We start from the raw sequence: 14,750 nt of genomic DNA on the forward strand, positions 1-14,750 counted from the left end.
TCTCGCCTTCTCTCTTAACATCTGATGAGAGCGACTGGGTGACAGAATCTCCATGACTCAGATCTGAAATTAACAAAACAGAAAATGTCCAGACGGGCAGATCATGAAAGAATGGTCTGGAACCAAGCTTGGGAAATGTGAGAAACGGTGCAATGTATTTTGCACATAATTACCTGTCAGGAATGGTCCCCACATTACCCACATACGGAGCAGCCACATTGTCGCTGTCCGCTCTGTAGACGAGGAGCTGGGTGTTTGATTTCATCAAGTCTAATCCTTACCCTCAATAATCAGCTTCCTATCTCCAGATGTTCTCACTTCCGTCCCTTCTGTCCCCAGTGGAGCTCCGTGACACCCAGGTGGTGAGATAACAGACAGTAAACAGACACACAGTGAGCTGGATGGCAATCACTATCCTTACAGAGAAAATTTCGAGATTTAACGATTGACGTCGGGAAGAAAATGGACAAATGGGGTGTAGGAACGTGGGAACAGCTGTAGGCCATTCTGCCCTTCGATTCTGTTTTGTCATTCAGTTAGATCAGGGCTGATAAGCCTGAACGCCACTTTCCCGCGCTATCAGCATAGCTCTTGATGAGATTATGCTCCATAAAGCTATTGATTCAACATGCTCAATAATTGACATTCCACAAAATCCGCTTATTTTCTTACTGTGACCCGGAAGCTAAGGAAGGCTAAATAGTTCTGTCATTGTTTTTTTTTAATACGTCCATTAGCCTTACTTTCAGGACAGTTTCAATCGTGATTCCAGTGAAAGTTTGTTCTGTGTGTGGGACATGGGTGCCACTGGTTGGCCAGCATTTATTGTCCATCGCTAGTTTAGGATCAACCACATTACAATGGCTCTGGTGTCACATGTAGGCCAGAGGTTTGCAGTTTTCCTTCCCTAAAGTACTTTAGTGAACTAGATTTTTAATTGTAGATTTTTTTTTATTGAAATAGGTCTGCAGAACTTTAGCTGAGCTTCTGCATTAATCGTCTAGGGATAATACCACCAGGCCATCGTCTCCCCTGTTGTGAATATCAGAAAACACTGAAAATGTATGGAGGCACTGCAGAGTGAATCATGCTGTATTTAAAGAAGTTCAATGTTATTACCATTCTCTGCTCCGTTCACCCTGTGACTTTGCGGCAGTGTTTTGGTGCGGGGCTCCCTCTGGTTTCTGTCTCTGAGTCTCTTCCGTCCGCAGTAATACACCGCGTGGCCAGACAGCCGCAGCTCACGGATGGTGAAATTCCCATTGTTTTTCGACCGGTCAATAGATGCAGAAAATCAGGTCCCCATGTCCTCTGCAAGGGAAATGTCTCCCTAATTCGAGACATAGTTCAAGAAGATGGGAGCTTTCTCTCGGTCCTGGCGGTACAATTGAATGTAATATGCACCAACTGCTCAGCAGTTGAACATAATGGTCACCGAGTCTCCTTCAAACGTCAAGCTGAATTGTGGATTGTGGTCGGTGTATACTCCATGGGCCGAATGGCCTCCTTTTGCACTGTATAGTTTCTATGATTCGGTGAAGTTTTGGGAACCGGAGTTCGAATTCTAACACGATAGACTAACTCAATTCAAGGGCAATTAGGGATGCCTGTAAAGGAGTAAAGAAAATACTATCTATGCAACTTTTCCTCACTTAAACGAATAGGTTTTGAGAAAGTTTGCACCCGATTTTGAAAGGTCGGGCCAATATGTAAACATTGCTATATCTTGCACGTGTGTGGGCCAGTGGCGCAATGAATAACGCATCTAGCTACGGATTAGAAGAGTCCAGATTCGACTCCTGGCTGACACATGGGCACTTTTCAACAATAGTTCATTAACTCCACGTTAGTTTCGATGAACAAAACGTGTTTTCAGTAACTTTAAACAAATGTTGACCAAATACAGTCAGCTTCTATGAAGAAATTTTTCCTGGGTGATTGTTTTTTTTAAAGTTGACTATTTTAAGAAAAGTTCCACTCAAAAACTTTCATCGATTACTTTTAAACTAGTTTCTTTAAATGACGAATTCCCCTTAAATTGTGGTTGGTGCTGACTTGGTAGGCCGAATGGCCTCCTTCTACACTGCACGGGTTCTCTGGATTCTCTGGATTCATCGCAGTAACCGGCTCGTGAGACCGCGTCTGCAGCAGTGAAATCTGCAGAAATATAGAAATATCGAACGTTAAGGTGATATTGTAACTAATAGCGTCAGGGAACGGATCACATTGTAAACCTCGATCAGGTCACCCTTCAACCTCCTTATCTTGTCAAAGGCTTCACTGAAGTCCATGTATATAACATCCACTGCCTTTCCCTCTTCTACCATCTTAGTCAGTTCCTCGAAAATCGCAATGAAGTTAGTGAGGCATGACCGCCCCTTCACAAAACCACGCTGTCTATCACTAATAAGTCCATTTGTTTCCAAATGTGATAAACCCTGTCCCTCAGAATATTTTCTAATAATTTCCTGGATTATCCCTGCTGCCCTTCTTACAAGGGCTGCTGCCATTCTGGAACTATCCTTCAGTCCTCTGGAACTTCACCTGTAGCCAGTGAGGATACAAAGATTACTGTCAAGGCCCCAGCAAATTCCGCCCTTGCCTCCCTCAGTTTTCTGCGATAGATCCCATTAAGCCCTGGGGGCTTACCTACTTTAATGTTTTTTTAAGACGCCCAACACCTCCTCCTTTTCGATATCGAGATGACCCTGAATATCTACTCAGCCAACCCTTGGCTCCTCACCTATCAAGTCCCTCTCTTTTGATGAATACTGAGGCAAGGTATTCATTTAGTATTTGGGAGAAAGAGTCGAGAGCTTCAAGTTTGTAGGTGCCCAGATCACCAACAATCTGTCCTGGTCCCCCCACGCCGACACTATGGTTAAGAAAGCCCATTAACGCCTCTACTTTCTCAGAAGACGAAGGAAATTTGGCATGTCAGCTACTACTCTCACCAACTTTTACAGTTGGGCCATAGAAAGCATTCTTTCTCGTTGGATTACAGCTTGGTATGGCTCCTGCTCTGCCCAAAGCCGCAAGGAACTAGAAAAGGTCGTGAATGTAGTCCAATCCATCACGCAAACCAGCCTCCCATCCATTGAATCTGTCTACTCTTCCTGCTGCCTCGGCAAAGCAATCAGCATAATTAAGGATCCCACACACCGCGGACATTCTCTCTTCCACCTTCTTCTTTCGGAAGAAAGATACAAAAGTCTGAGTTCACGTACCAACCGACTCAAAAACAGCTTCTTCCCTGCTGCTGTCAGACTTTTGAATGGACTTACCTTGCATTAAGTTGATCTTTCTCTACACTCTAGCTATGACTATAATCGTACATTCTGCACTCTCTCGTTTCCTTCTCTATGAATGGTATGTCTTGTCTGTATTGCGCGCAAGAAACAATACTTTCACTGTATGTTAATACATGTGACAATAATAAATCAAATTACAACATCTGACTTGGAGACAACGAAAGGGCTCGTCCACGATTTGAACCCGGGACCCCTTGCATGCTCATCAACTGAAATTCCCTAAGCGCGAATCAGACCCCTGCACCAACGAAACTGATGTGGAGATGCCGGCGTTGGACTGGGGTAAGCACAGTAAGAAGTCTCACAACACCAGGTTAAAGTCCAACAGGTTTATTTGGTAGCAAATACCATAAGCTTTCGGAGCACAGCTCCTTCGTCAGATGGAGTGGATATCTGTTCTCCAACAGTGCACAGAAACTGCACATAAGCAAGCATTAAAATATAACTCATTTATCTTTCTCCAAAGCAGTTCTGACACCTCCAGTGAAAGACGAAATTGTTGAAAAAACTCACCGCATCAGCATTTGTGGACTTAAAGCTCCAGCGAAATATCCGCCCAATATTGTTATCTCGACTGTCTGCAGCTGGGGGCTTTTGTTTATAAAGTACACATGTTACAGTCAATATTTTAACCCAGCGACTTCAACATGTGACAACTCTGAGGCAGCCTTTGATATTTGATCACTTTTGAAAGGTGTGGTCTGTCACAGTTAACTGATCTGGAACATTTAAAATACAGATTGATGGCCTTGTTCTCTTGGGAGATCTGCGGGTTTGTGTCAATGGGATCGGGAAACGATTGGATTTGATCTGATATTAATATGAGTAAAAATATGTCAAATTTCTCAACATTGACAATGATTAACCTCAGTGAGGGAAAACACTCAGACGGGGCCTAATTGTCACGTTCACTATGAGTAATTATTCTCTGAAGTTTAACCCCATGTGTTGTCCTGATAATGAATAATTGATCATCGACCTGTGCCAGATTTTGAATGAGGCCCGCGGGAGCCTCATTCACTGTGGCTCTCAGTGCACAGTAATACTCGGCGCTGTCTGTCACCTTCTAATCTTTCATGGACAAGTGAAAAGTGCTTTGTTTCAGGTTGAGATTCCCGCTGAAGTGTTCAAAGCCTGGAGCCGTATCGGTAAATGAGCGGCTCTGAGCAGTTAATGAGGAGTTCGGTGTGTGTACTGGCGGTACCAGAACAGGTAATGTTGTATAGTTGTACTCGGTACCGAGTAACTGCAGGGAATTGCTGAATCTTCACCCTCTGCTGCTTCAACTCCTGGTTCTGACTGGGACACTGAGTCACCGTCACTCATGTCTGAAAATAGACAACAGAAACGCAGCGGGTTAGAAGGAGTAACAACAACGGAATAATCCCCTCGAGATAGAAATGGGGAATGAATATGGTGACTGGCGGATTTCACGCAGAAGTTCAAAATGACAAACCTGTAATCAGAGTAAGAAAGAGTTTCGCCCCCATGGTCCGAGTCTGAACACCAGAAACAGAGAGTCATCACTGCCTGCATCAGATCTGCAATTAGAGAAGTTGAAACAGTCAGTGGGATGTTATGAGGTCGAAGGTGACTCCATCTCTCCGCCCATTTTTACATCTTCAAACAGACGCTTACTTCCATTAGAAGGGGATCGTGATATTTCATAAGTGATCAGAGAGCGCCCTCCCGTGGACAGCACGGCCGCATATTGGAAACAGGTACACACACGGCCACCTGCAAAGACTGATACATATCTAGGTAATAGAATCATAGAACCCCTACAGTACAGAAGGAGGCCATTCGGCCCACAGAGTCTGTACCGATCACAAGCCCACCCAGGCCCTATTCCTATAACCTCATACATTTACCCCGCTAATCCCCTGACACTAGGGTCAATTTAGCATGGCCAATCAAACTAACCTGCACATCTTTGGACCGTGGGAGGAAACCGAAGCACCCGAGGAAACCCATTCGGACACGGGGAGAGCAGATACACACACGGCCACATGCAAAGACCAGCATGTATAAGGATATACAACCATATAGATATATGCTCAGACAGTGACATCAATTCTAACGTCCCTCGTTATAAATCCAGAATTATTCTGTAGATTTCTGACACATTAGTCTGAGTTGCTAACTATGGAAATACATGAATAACTCCAACTCCATGTTCACTAGAAGCCTCGTGAACCGCACAGAATCAACAAAATCATAGACACAGGGACAAGTAAACACAGTGATCGATTCTCAAACTGATCGGCTCAAACATAGACACACAGACAATCACTAAGGAAGATAAACAAACAGATTAACGCAGCCACTGACACACTCAAGAGAAGTGCACTCACTGACAATCCCAAAAGCGTCCTAGCTCCAGAGTAACTTTCTGAACTGGAATTCCCGAGGGTCGTGTCAGTGCGGCAATATCGTGTTAGATATTCATTGCGATGGAACTGTCCATTTTAGCAACAGGAACAGCCAGAAATCTGTTTCTCATCAATGGTGGACACTTTTGGAGAGGAAGCAATAATGGATGTATTTATTTTTACACAGTAAGAAGTTTAACAACACCAGGTTAAAGTCCAACAGGTTTATTTGGTAGCAAAAGCCACACAAGCTTTCGGAGCTCTAAGCCCCTTCTTCAGGTGAGTGGGAATTCTGTTCACAAACAGAGCTGATAAAGACACAAACTCAATTTACATGAATAATGGTTGGAATGCGAATACTTACAACGAATCAAGTCTTTAAGAAACAAAACAATGCGAGTGGAGAGAGCATCAAGACAGGCCAAAAAGATGAGTATTGTCTGCAGACAAGACAGCCAGTGAAACTCTGCAGGTCCAGGCAACTGTGGGGGTTACAAATAGTGTGACATGAACCCAATATCCCGTTTGAGGCCGTCCTCGTGTGTGCGGAACTTGGCTATCAGTTTCTGCTCAGCGACTCTGCGCTGTCGTGTGTTGCGAAGGCCGCCTTGGAGAACGCTTACCCGAATATCAGAGGCCGAATGCCCGTGACCGCTGAAGTGCTCCCCAACAGGAAGAGAACAGTCTTGCCTGGTGATTGTCGAGCGGTGTTCCTTCATCCGTTGTCGCAGCGTCTGCATAGTTTCCCCAATGTACCATGCCTCGGGACATCCTTTCTTGCAGCGTATCAGGTAGACAACGTTAGCCGAATTGCAAGAGTATGTACCGTGTACCTGGTGGATGGTGTTCTCACGTGAGATGATGGCATCTGTGTCGATGATCCGGCACGTCTTGCAGAGGTTGCTGTGGCAGGGTTGTGTGGTGTCATGGTCACTGTTCTCCTGAAGGCTGGGTAGTTTGCTGCGGACAATGGTCTGTTTGAGGTTGTGCGGTTGTTTGAAGGCAAGAAGTGGGGGTGTGGGGATGGCCTTGGCGAGATGTTCGTCTTCATCAATGACATGTTGAAGGCTCCGGAGGAGATGCCGTAGCTTCTCTGCTCCGGGGAAGTACTGGACAATGAAGGGTACTCTGTCCACTGTGTCCCGTGTGTTTCTTCTGAGGAGGTCGGTGCGGTTTTTCGCTGTGGCGCGTCGGAACTGTTCATCAATGAGTCGAGCATCATATCCTGTTCTTATGAGGGCATCTTTCAGCGTCTGGATGTGTCTGTTGCGATCCTCCTCATCCGAGCAGATCCTGTGTATACGGAGGGCTTGTCTGTAGGGGATGGCTTCTTTAACGTGTTTAGGGTGGAAGCTGGAGAAGTGGAACATCGTGAGGTTATCCGTGGGCTTGCGGTACAGTGAGGTGCTGAGGTGACCGTCCTTAATGGAGATGCCTGTGTCCAAGAATGCAACCAATTCCGGAGAGTAGTCTATGATGAGTCTGACGGTGGGATGGAATTTGTTGATGTCATCATAGAGTTGTTTCAGTGATTGTTCACCATGAGTCCAATGGAAGAAAATGTCATCGATGTATCTAGTGTATAGCATCGGTTGAAGGTCCCGTCCGGTGAAGAAGTCTTGTTCGAACCTGTGCATGAAGATGTTGGCATATTGAGGTGCGAATGTGGTCACCATGGCTGTTCCGTGTGTCTGGATGAAGAACTGGTTGTTGACGGTGAAGATGTTGTGGTCCAGGATGAAGCGGATGAGTCGTAAAATTGCATCTGGAAACTGGCAGTTGTTGGTGCTGAGCACTGAGGCCGTTGCAGCAATGCCATCGTCATGGGGGATGCTGGTGTAGAGTGCCGAGACATCCATTGTGACGAGGAGTGCTCCTGGTTCAACTGCTCCATGTGTGCCGAGTTTCTGTAGGAAGTCCGTCGTGTCGCGACAAAAGCTGGGGGTTCTTTGTACAATGGGTTTCAGGATGCCCTCGACATAGCCGGAGAGCTTCTCTCACAGGGTCTCATTGCCCGATACGATGGGACGGCCGGGTGTGTTTGCCTTGTTTATCTTCGGGAGGCAGTAGAGATCTCCAACGCGGGGAGTATGTAGGATGAGAGCACGGAGGGTGTTCTGTTGGTCCGGATCAAAGGTCTTGATCAGAGTGTTGAGTTGACGGGTGTGTTCTTTGGTCGGATCTGCAGGTAACTGTCTGTAGTGTTCCTCGTTGTTGAGTTGTCGGTACACTTCTTTGCAGTAATCCGTTCTGTTCAGTATGACGATGGCCCCTCCTTTGTCTGCTGGTTTGATGACAATGTTGCGGTTGGTCTTGAGAGCGTGGATGGCGTTACGTTGTGCTTGGGTGATGTTCGGGGCTACCTTGTGAGTGCGGCTGATGAATTTGGTGTTGACACACCTCCTGACGGCTTGGGCATACATGTCAAGTCGAGGGCAGCGGCCTTCCGGAGGAGTCCAATTCGACTCTTTCCTCTTCGGATGCACTGCGGATCTCTCTGTCGGCTGTTCCGGTTCATTGGCTGTCTCATTGTGTTCGTTGTTGGCCTCTTGGGGTTTGTGGAAGAACTCCCTCAGCCTCAATCGCTTGATGAATTCCTCTGTGTCTGCTGCGAGACTGATGGGGTCTATTTTGGTGGTGGGGCAAAAATTAAGCCCTTGGCTTAATTCATGTAAATTGAGTTTGTGTCTTTATATGCTCTGTTTGTGAACAGAATTCCCACTCACCTGAAGAAGGGGCTTAGAGCTCCGAAAGCTTGTGTGGCTTTTGCTACCAAATAAACCTGTTGGACTTTAACCTGGTGTTGTTAAACTTCTTACTGTGTTTACCCCAGTCCAACGCCGGCATCTCCACATCATTTATTTTTACAGCCAAACACATTCTGGATGTGTCCGTATCATGTTTAAAGTTTATTTATTAGAGTCACAAAAGTAGGATTACGTTAATACTGCAATGAAGTTACTGTGAAAATCCCCTAGTCGCCACACTCCGCCACCTGTTCGGGGACACTAAGGGAGAAATTTAGCATGGCAATGCACCGAACCAGCACGTATTTCGGACTGTGGGAGGAAACTGGAGCAAATCCACACAGACACGGGAAGAACGTGCAAACTCCACACAGAACCAAGCCAGGAATCGAACCCGGGTCCCTGGCGCTGTGAGGCAGCAGTGTGCCACTGTGCCACCGTGCCACCCCGTGTGAGGTCGGTGTAGGTAAGACAGATTCCCCACCCATTCTCGAGGTTGTCAGATCGGATGTTCGGGACAACTCAAGGAAACTGCTTCAGGTATAGGTGATTCATTCTCCTCTGTTATATTCCACACTCTGTGGAAAGTTGTGGAGTTAATGTAGTTATATTAGATATGATTCCGAAATAGTGAGGAGATGCTTCATCCGATTAAAGTCGTTTTGCAAATTTGATATGAAATCAATTGCTTAAATAAATATATGTTTACATTGAAAACTATATTGGGAAGCTATATCCAATACTTCATGCCATCGAGTCAGGGAAACGTTGTTACTTAAAGCAAACTGTACAAGGATTCCACAGAAACTCCTTCTTCAAATGGGGATTGGACAATGACTTGAAAGGGAGAAAAATCAGCTTCATGGAATGAGAGGAGGAAATTGAAATGAGAACAAAGAACAGTGCAGCACAGGAACAGGCCCTTCGGCCCACCAAGCCCGCACCGACACGTCAGTTTGGTAGCTCGTCATAAAATAATTGGCATAGGCATGGTGGGTCGAAGGGCCTCTTATTGTTCTTTGCCATTGCCAACCATTTTCAATCATTACAACAATCTGAGGTCCCTATCTGCTTCAGGAAGTGGAGATAGTGACCACAATTCGGTGTCTTTTGTTATTGCAATGGAGAGGGATAGGGCCGTACGGCAGGGCAAGGTTTACAATGGGGGAGAGGTAATTATGATGCGATTAGGCAAGAATTAGGGGCATAAGTTGGGAACAGAAACTGTCAGGGAAAGGAACTAATGAAAAATGGAACTTTTTCAAGGAACAAATACTGGGTGTCCTTGATAGGTATGTCCCTGTCAGGCAGGGAGGAAATGGCCGAGTGAGGGAACTATGGTTCACGAAAGAGGTGGAATGTCTTGTGAAAAGGAAGAGGGAAGCTTATGTAGGGATGAGGAAACAAGGTTCAGATGGCTCGATTGAGGGTTACAAGTTAGCAAGGAATGAGCTGAAAAAGGGGCTTAGGAGAACTAGGAGGGGACACGAGAAGTCCTTGGCGGGTCGGATCAAGGAAAACCCCAAGGTTTTTTACTCTTATGTGAGGAATAAAAGAATGACCTTGGTGAGGTTAGGGCCGGTCAAGGACAGTAGTGGGAACTTGTGTATGGAGTCAGTAGAGATAGGGGAGGTGATGAATGAATACTTTTCTTCAGTGTTCACCAAGGAGAGGGGCCATGTCTTTGAGGAAGAGAAGGTGTTACAGGCTAATAGGCTGGAGGAAATAGATATTCGGAGGGAGGATGTCCTGGCAGTTTTGAATAAACTGAAGGTCGATAAGTCCCCTGGGCCTGATGAAATGTATCCTAGGATTCTTTGGGAGGCAAGGGATGAGATTGCAGAGCCTTTGGCTTTGATCTTTGGGTCCTCGCTGTCCACGGGGATAGTGCCAGAGGACTGGAGAATGGGGAATGTTGTTCCTCTGTTTAAGAAAGGGAATAGAAACGACCCTGGTAATTATAGACCGGTTAGTCTTACTTCGGTGGTTGGTAAATTGATGGAAAAGGTCCTTAGGGATGGGATTTACGACCATTTAGAAAGATGCGGATTAATCCGGGATACTCAGCATGGTTTCGTGAAGGGCAAGTCGTGCCTCACAAATTTGATTGAATTTTTTGAGGAGGTAACTAAGTGTGTTGATGAAGGTAGGGCAGTTGATGTCATATACATGGATTTTAGTAAGGCGTTTGATAAGGTCCCCCATGGTCGGCTTATGATGAAAGTGAGGAGGTGTGGGATAGAGGGAAAGTTGGCCGATTGGATAGGTAACTGGCTGTCTGATCGAAGACAGAGGGTGGTGGTGGATGGAAAATTTTCGGATTGGAGGCAGGTTGCGAGCGGAGTGCCTCAGGGATCAGTGCTTGGTCCTCTGCTATTTGTGATTTTTTATTAATGACTTAGAGGAGGGGGCTGAAGGGTGGATCAGTAAATTTGCTGATGACACCAAGATTGGTGGAGTAGTGGATGAGGTGGAGGGCTGTTGTAGGCTGCAAAGAGACATAGATAGGATGCAAAGCTGGGCTGAAAAATGGCAAATGGAGTTTAACCCTGATAAATGTGAGGTGATTCATTTTGGTAGGACTAATTTAAATGTGGATTACAGGGTCAAAGGTAAGGTTCTGAAGACTGTGGAGGAACAGAGAGATCTTGGGGTCCATATCCACAGATCTCTAAAGGTTGCCACTGAAGTGGATAGAGCTGTGAAGAAGGCCTATAGTGTGTTAGCTTTTATTAACAGGGGGTTGGAGTTTAAGAGCCGTGGGGTTATGCTGCAACTGTACAGGACCTTAGTGAGACCACATTTGGAATATCGTGTGCAGTTCTGGTCACCTCACTATAAGAAGGATGTGGAAGCGCTGGAAAGAGTGCAGAGGAGATTTACCAGGATGCTGCCTGGTTTGGAGGGTAGGTCCTATGAGGAAAGGTTGAGGGAGCTAGGGCTGTTCTTTCTGGAGCGGAGGAGATTGAGGGGAGACTTAATAGAGGTTTATAAAATGATGAAGGGGATAGATAGAGTGAACGTTCAAAGACTATTTCCTCGGGTGGATGGAGCTATTACAAGGGGGCATAACTATAGGGTTTTTGGTGGGAGATATAGGAAGGATATCAGAGGTAGGTTCTTTACGCAGAGAGTGGTTGGGGTGTGGAATGGACTGCCTGTAGTGATAGTGGAGTCAGACACTTTAGGAACATTTAAGCGGTTATTGGATAGGCACATGGAGCACACCAGGATGTTAGGGAGTGGGATAGCTTGATCTTGGTTTCAGATAAAGCTCGGCACAACATCGTGGGCCGAAGGGCCTGTTCTGTGCTGTACTGTTCTATGTTCTATGTTCTAAGAAGACGACCATCATCCCGGTACCTAAGAAAAATCAAGCAGTGTGCCTTAATAACTATCCGCCGGTGGCTCTGACATCCATCATTATGAAGCGCTTCGAAAGGTTTGTCATGGCACAAATCAATTCCAGCCTCCCGGACTACCTGGATCCACTACAGTTGCCTACCGCCGCAACAGGTCCACAGCAAGACGGCATTTCCCTGGCCTTGCACTCAACCCTGGATCACCTAGACAACAAGGAGACACTCCTATTTATTGACTACAGCTCAGCCTTCAACACTATTATTCCACGAAACTCATCTCCATACTTCGTGGCCTGGGCCTCAGCACCTCCTTTGTGACTGGATCCTGAACTTCCTAACTCACAGACCACAATCAGTAAGGACAGGCAACAACACCTCCTCCACGATCATCCTCAACACCGTGCCCCACAAGGCTGTGTTCTCAGCCCCCTACTACACTCCTAATATACCTATGACTGTGAGGCCAAATTCCCCTCCTATTCGATTTTCAAGTTTGCTGACGAGACCACTATAGTGGGTCGGATCTCAAACAATGATGAGACAGAGTACAGGAATGAGGTAGAGAATCTGGTGAACTGGTGCAGCAACAATAATCTCTCCCGCAATGTCAACAAAACGAAGGAGATTGTCATCGATTTCAGGAAGCGTAAAGGAGAACATGCCCCTGTCTACATCAATGGGACGAAGTAGAAACGGTCGAGAGCTTCACGTTTTTAGGTGTCCAGATCACCAACTATCTGTCCTGGTCCCCGCATGCCGACACTATAGTTAAGAAAGCCCACCAACACCTCTACTTCCTCAGATGACTAAGGAAATTTGGCATGTCAGCTACGACTCTTACCAACTTTTACAGATGCACCATATAAAGCATTCTTTCTGGTTGTATCATAGCTTGGTATGTCCTGTTCTACCCAAAACTGCAAGGAACTACAAAAGGTCGTGAATGTGCCCAATCTATCACACAAACCAGCCTCCCATCCATTGACTCTGTCCACACTTCCCTCTGCCTCGGCAAAGCAGCCTGCATAATTAAGGACCCCATGCACCCCGGACATTCTCTCCTTCACCTTCTTCCTTCTGGAAAAAGATACAAAAGTCTGAGGTCACGTACCAACCAACTCAAGAACGCCTTCTTCCCTGCTGCCGTCAGACTTTTGAATAGATTTACCTTGCATTAAGTTGATCTTTCTCTTCACCCTAGCTCTGACTGTAAGACTGCATTCTGCACACTCTCATTTCCTTCTCTATGAGCGGTATGTTTCGTCTATGTAGCGCGCAAGAAACAATACTTTTCACTGTATGTTAATACATGTGACAATAATAAATCAAATCAAATCAAAATCATACTTGGATCAGTATGTCTACAGCAGTCCCAATGAGTGTTGCAACATTTCAAGAGAGTCCCATTGGGTCCTATGGACGCCAGCAGTTTCTGTAGTGTAATGGTGGTTGCATTCGCCTCACACACAAAAGGCCCCTCGTTCAAAGCCATGCCGAAATATTATTAAAATTTGTTCATTCAGGGTGAGGGAAGTTTACATGATTTTAAATTTGTTGTTAAACATTATCCGAAACTCGATATTAAAGACATGTTATCATTGCTCTGACCTCGGCCTCAAAATCTTTCAGCAAAATCAGAGATCTTGTATTTTTATGACGCAATGAGAGGAAATAGATGTTCCTGTTTTGACACCGTGGACATATCAGCAACTTATTCAGTCCACAGCAGAATTTAATGGCTTTGTTGATGCAGACTAACAAAGTTAATCATCATCTGAACCATGTCTAATAGCATTGTGTGCTCAAAAAGGCAGACACAAGTGAAACTGTAACTGAACTCGAGGAAATGACGCACATTGCGCGGAACCATTATTTTAACATCGTTCTTCAGAGGAAACAAATAGGGAAAACCACTCTGACAGTTGAGGAAATCGAGAATTCGTGCGGATCTGCTGGACTTTCCTGCAGCTGAATGGGATTTAGACGTCTGAGTGTTTCATACACAGAATAAAGAGAGATCAAGTATAACTAACAAATCATTCTTAAATGATCTTTAAGTTATCTTTAAAGATATTTGATTTTGTTTAAAAGCTGATTGTGGTCAATCTCAATGAAGCACCGTGACATGTGTATTACCCAGTGATTCGATTCCTTTTGTTGGTCAGTCATGTTTGCAATTCAATGTTTCCGATTTCGGAGATATTTCATTCAGAATGAGAAGATATGTAATTAATAAAAATATATTAATATTAAACATTGAACAACGAACAAATATTGGACAGAACTGGTTGAAATTATTCGAAGGAAGATGAGAATGATGCATTGATGATTGAGCAGAAATCATTGCTTGCTTCAATATTTGCCGGACGACCGCTGTTAAAGGTTGAACTTCAAGATAAGTTGAGAAATCAGGTGCCAGGTGTGCGAGCATCTTACATAATTGTCGCACTGTGCTCCTGGAGAGCCGCAGCCGGCGGCGGCACGTCGCCTCCGAGACAGCCTCAAATATATTTCTGGGCCTGTACCACCTTGCCCTCTCAACCTTTTTGAGAGACTGCTCACCCACCTCCTGGACCTCAGCGACAGCTCCCTGCTGTCCTTCCTGAGGGACTGGTATTGACTGCTCCTGCGGTGGTCTCCCCACACCCGCCGCCTCCTGAGCCACCTCCTCTTCCTCCTCATCCACCACCATAATGGCCAGCTCCAAATCTATTAATCTAAAATCCATCTGCACAATGGGGTTTGGAAAGACAAAGAATTACTGATTCGTGTCATTGGAAGCATCGACCCAGCACCACCCTAATTCCTCACTTGGGCCAATACTCCCAGTTGTGGGTACTGTCAACACCACACAATCCATGGTGCCGGACGCGACCTGATTCGGTTGTGTGAAATTCCCATCATGACAAATGCTGGCACAGATTATGCAGGTGAGTGTGCAGCTGTGGCACTGCGCAC

This window comes from Mustelus asterias, unplaced genomic scaffold, assembly GCF_964213995.1.
Source record: "Mustelus asterias unplaced genomic scaffold, sMusAst1.hap1.1 HAP1_SCAFFOLD_430, whole genome shotgun sequence".
Taxonomy (NCBI): domain Eukaryota; kingdom Metazoa; phylum Chordata; class Chondrichthyes; order Carcharhiniformes; family Triakidae; genus Mustelus; species Mustelus asterias.